We start from the raw sequence: 6,000 nt of genomic DNA, 5'->3' as shown, positions 1-6,000 counted from the left end.
TTTATGGTATCGAACCAATATTTTATGACAAAATATTGCTTTGTTGTAGAAACGGATAAAACTCAGTTATAAATTAATCAAAATCAATAATATTATGATATTATAATGGATTATAATATTATGTCCAATTGCATTTTTTCTCTCATTTTATTTTATTTTACTAATATAGAACTAACCTGATTTTTAGTACTTGTAACATATGTTACTATTAGTAAACATATGTTACAAGTACTAAAAATCAGGTTAGTTCTATATTAGTAAAATAAAATAAAATGAGGAAAAAAAAATGCAATTGGACATAATATTATAATCCATTATAATATCATAATATTATTGATTTTGATTAATTTATAACTGAGTTTTATCAGTTTCTACATTAAAGCAATATTTTGTCATAAAATATTGGTTCGATACCATAAAAATATCAGCGTTCAATTGCTGCATATTTTCATCACATAAATAATGAGTAGTTACTGATGATTTAATTATTTAAATGCAAATTTAAATTGAAACTTATTCAAAAGTTAGTTTAATAATTTGCTTGCTTTCTTGTGCTGAGATTTGTCCTAAGAAAAAGTATTTGTCATAGTAACCGGTATGCCAAAATAAATGATAAAGTATATTCTGAACCTATTTAATTAATCTAATCTTGTAAAAATTTATTTATTAAAAATGCACTTTAGTATGAATTTATAAAATGTATCAATGGTTGTTTACAAATATTGACATTTTTAATACATATTTATATTTATAAATAGCTTGTTTTTAATAAATAAATTAATTCAACTTACACTGATTGTCTATTACAAAATTAATGATTCTCTTAAGCTATATGTTATTTACAATTTCAAGATACAATAATGAAAATACTAAATTTTAATTTCTTGTTTACTATGGATATTTATTTAGAAATTTTTTTCCCATTCGTTTGAATATAGGAATAAATATTTTGAACTAGATTTTATTTCGATTGTTTTTAAATTTATTATCCTTAGCTTTAAATTTTATTACATCTTAATTTTTTAAAAAGTTTTTTTTTACAGGATTGTATATCAAGCAAATGTTTAAAAAATCTTTGAAATCTATGAAAGACGTCAGTATAATTTTAACACTTAAATTATTTCTAATATAGCAAACTAATTCAAAATGTTCTAAAGTAGTAAAACTTTCTATTCTGTTTTTTTCTTGTTATTTATGAATATTTGTTATTATGAAGTTATATTTGTTGATTATATTGATATTGATTATATGAATAATTTTGTTATTTATAAAGTTTATTTAAAACAGCATTTGGATTTTACTTATTTTGTTAAGAATAGAAATAGAAATCTTTAATTGCATAAAGTATGATTTTTATTAAAAATTTATCCATTGTTCGTAGTCTTATTTATTAACTTCCCGAAGGAGAAGTTTGTTTTCATCAAAAAATCCGATTCGCTAATTTTATGTTTTCTCGACGTTTCAAGCCATTCTGAATCGAATGAGACCAAATTTAGAAAAAGTATGTGTGTGTGTGTGCGTGCGTGTATGTGAACAAATTTTTTGTCGTAAATCGACGTTTTCTCGAAAACGGCTGGACCGATTTCAAAAATTTAAACGCCATTCGATGTATCTCGATGATGACTATTGTTTGATAGTTTTGTGCGACGATTGGCTAAGCCGTTTCTTTATAAATCGCATAAAAGTGAGAACATTTTTGTCTACGTTTTAGCCCGCAAAAATTAGTATGGTCTCTTTAGCATTTGTCGAAATTAGAACTTTCATCGACGATTGCTCGAAAATGCCTGAACCGATTTCAGAAATTTAGAAACCATTTGATATGTCACGATGAGGATTATCGTTTCTCAGTTTTGTGCGACGATTGGCCGAGCCGTTTCTTTGTAATTTGGAAAAAAGTGTCAAACTTTTCGTCCACATTTAAGCTCATGCTACCGAATCGATTTTAAAAACGCGTTCGAAAGATATTAGTTGGGAATGATACTGATTAGTTTTAGGTGAAAATCTACCGAGCCGTTTTCTTGTAATTAACTGTTGAAAAAAAATTTAAGCCGATTTGCATGAAACTTTTTTGACGATACATATCATGGTCTTATTGAACTTACTGAAATATTACGGCTTTACGACAAGTAGTATTTTAAAAATTCATCAAAGATTGAGAAAATGAGTAGCTCTTTTGACATTTGTTAAAATTAAAATTAGACAATTTACTTAGTATAACGATAGAGTACTTGGTCTTAATGAACATACTAAACAATTAAAGTCCTACAAAAAACTGGCTCAATTATAAAAATTGATTTTTGAAAATTTGCTTTTAAAAGATATTTCGACCGGGTTGAGGTGTTCGATTTTTAATAATGTGTAATAAATCTACTTTGAATACTTTTAACTGCCCATAAATTAATTTATCTATTATGGATTAAGTCAATTATTTACACAAATCGGGAAGTTCATGTAACTTGCCTCAAGGAAAAATACCAAAACAAACGAGTTTTTTTTTAATTTTCCCAAAAAAATTAAGGCTTTTTTCAATATTTTAATTTTTGGTGTTGGCAATTTGGTATATGGCAAGTTTCAGCAATTTGCTTTAAGGCACGATGCCATGCACCACCAGTTAGTTTTCAGTTTAAATACTTAAATAGATTAGATCTAAGACGTCAAAAAGCGTCTAAATAAGTGGAAGATTTACTGAAATGGATTCACAATGAATATTAGTATTGTTATTTTTTTAACAATAAACAAAAAAGATTATTAATATTCTGCTTTATTGTTTCAAAAACAAATCTATCATATATACCATGTCGACAGCAGATTTTTCCAATTCCTTTGCGATTTAACCTGAATTTAATCTCACATTCCTCAACTATTCCTTCAGCCATATTCTCCATAGTCATTCTTGACATAATTTCCTATCTTTCACAAAAAAGCGCACAGGAACTTCAAGATCATCACTCTATAGTACCGCAACTTTTGTGAGAACAAAATTCAGAGACAAAAGGAATAAAGAGACGCCGAGGTGAAAAATCGCAAACTCTTATAATGCTCTTATAGAATTTTCCGTCTTTTAAAACGGATTTATATTATTTTAATCTTTTCATAATCGGATCACAGTTGAGTCATCTAGCGATATCGAGTTACCATAAGAATTTTATTATTTTCATAAGTATTTTCTTATAGTGGACGTTTTTTTATATATATTGTATTAAAAAATTGATATAACATCAATGAAAACCATATATTCCTTTTAAACTATTTTAATAAAACAGATAATTATGTATCGAAATGAAAGTTTAAATATACATCTTAATCACTCATGAATTTAATTTGTTTTTTATTGATTAAATCGATTATTTACACATATCGGGAAGTTCATGTAACTTGCCTCAAGGCTAAATACCAATACCAACTAGTTCATAGGTTCATTCCAAAATCTTAAGATTTTGGACTGAAAAAACTCACAAATTTTCTTAAGATTTTGGAATGAACCTATAAATTAGTTGGTATTGGTATTTGTGGTTGTTGGTATTGAGGCAAGTTACATGAACTTCCCGATATGTGTAAATAATCGACTTAATCAATAAAAAACAAATTAATTTATGAGTGATTAGAAGTATTCCGAGAGGATTTATTATACATAATTTAACGTTAACTCGGAGTATTTTCAAAAAGCACCTTTTCAAAAATCAACAATTATTATACTTGAACCAGTTCCGTAAGATTTTAATGGATTAGTATATTTATTAAGACCAAGTACTATATTGTTATACTAAGCAAATCGTCTAATTTTAATTTTAGCTCACGTCAAAAAAAAACACTCATTTTCTCAAACTTTGATGATTTTTTAAAATTAAACTACTTGTCGTGAGGCCGTAATATTACAGTAAATTCTATAAGACCATATATCGATAAAAATCCATAAAAATCGGCTTAATTTTTTTTCAACAGTTAATTACAAGAAAACGGCTCAGTAGATTTTCACCTAAAACTAATCAGTATTATTCCCATCTTTTGAACTGTTTTTGTTTCTTTAAAATCGGTTCGGTAGGATAAGCTTCAATGTGGACAAAAAGTTTAACACTTTTTTTCAAATTACAAAGAAACGGCTTGACAGATCATCGTACAAAACTGACAAACGATAGTCCTCATCGAAATACATCAAATGGCTTTTAAGTTTCTGAAATCGTTTCAGGCGTTTTTGAGAAAACGTCGATGAAAGGTCTAATTCTGACAAGTGCTAAAAAAACGATACCAATTTTTGCAAACTTTGACGAATTTTCAAAGTTAAACCAATTGTCGTAGGGCCATAATATTTTAGTGTGGACGAAATTTTTTTTCACTTTTCTGTTATTTATAAAGAAACGTCTCGGGCGATCGTCCCACTTAAATAAATCTTTGAAGGCAAAATGTCACTTTCAACTAGCTATTCATAAAATTAATTCAATTGATATAATAACAAGTATAACTTTCTGAAAACTTGTTTAACTCAAGTTAATGTTCTGACTGCAATTTGCAATGCAATGCAATGCAATTTTGTTACATCCTGAAAAATACCCTAAAAAGTCATCAGCATTTCTCTCAAAAACTGCAATTTTTTGCACATTTAGCTTTGTATTTCCGAAACCGCTAGACCTGCCTTTTCCAAAAACTAATCACCCCTTCTCCCCGTCATTACGAATTGAATGTTTTTGGGATCATTCAAATCGGATGCTCCGATCGCTCCAAAACTCGGTTTCTATTTTGCACTGCACTCTTTGCTCCTATCTTCTAATCGGCTGGACATGCTTGTGCCAAAAACTAATCAGCACGTCTCCCTATCAATAGGAATCGAATATTTTTTGAACCATTCAAATCGGTTGATCCGTGCGCCCGAAAACGTGGACGAAAAATTGTTTCCATACGTACATACACACTCACACACACACATCCTTTTTTTCTGAGGTATGCCAAAATGTTCAGAAACCTTAAAAACGTCGAGAAATGTAAAAAAATTCAATTTCGATTTTCGGCCCCTTACAATAACTTACCCTATGGGAAGTTAAAAAAGTCAAAATGTACAAGAATTATTTTTTTAAGTTTCTAAATTCTCAAAAATCTAATTAAAAATCTAATTTTTAAATTAAAAAAAAATGTTTCATGCGGATAGTTATAGCAATTTGCCTTAAGGCACAATGCCATACACTAATTTTATACTCGTTATTCGAGAATAAAATAAAAAAAACTTTATTTCTTATAATTACAATAAAATATATAAAATAATTGAATTTTACAATATAATGATATAATGAATTAAAATTATATAACTGGACTGGTGTAAATACTGGCAAAGATTATCCTCCTCGAATGTAGAGATCTTGCTACTTATATAGTTAAAAATATGCTTTATCAGCAAGGAGGATCTTGTGGCTAGATATAAGCTATGTCAGCGGGATGGATCCCGTAACTCCTCCGGCCCTAGATGAAAAACCTCGGGGTGCAGGTTGGTGGTTGTGGTTGGTTGTGGCTCTCTTGTTCTTGGGGTGTCTCTACTTCTGGAGTAATTTGTAATTTCTTTTTGTTGTATCTTTGTCTGCAATACTTGAACAGGATATAAATAATAATAATAGTTATAAATATTATATATATGATAATTGACACGATGCTGTTGTTGTTAATTCCAGTCTTCCTTGCATAGAGTTTATGAATTTGTTCTTGATCTTCTTTAATTTTAGATAGCTCATTTACTTGAATTGACTTGATTGCAATTGGTTCGGATGATTTTGAAATGTTGTAGTTGAAATTAAATCATGGTAAAATAATTGCTTTTCCTTCTATAGACGACTCTTGATTGTAATAGTTTTTCTTGTCAATGCTGAATTTACATAAGTGTGGGAGTTTTAAAAGAAAAATTCCTTTAATAAACTTAGTTTCTTCTTGATGATTGCAAATCATATCGATTCTTGATTGTGTGCTTAGTAAAAGAATATAGTGTGCATTATTTATTTTCTCTATAATATTGTGTGTAAT

This window comes from Ctenocephalides felis, unplaced genomic scaffold (assembly GCF_003426905.1).
Source record: "Ctenocephalides felis isolate EL2017-DRISC unplaced genomic scaffold, ASM342690v1 CF-g0.4_SCAFFOLD_01492, whole genome shotgun sequence".
Taxonomy (NCBI): Eukaryota; Metazoa; Arthropoda; class Insecta; order Siphonaptera; family Pulicidae; genus Ctenocephalides; species Ctenocephalides felis.
The sequence above is the reverse complement of the archived record's forward strand: the minus strand, read 5'-3'. Positions refer to the sequence as shown.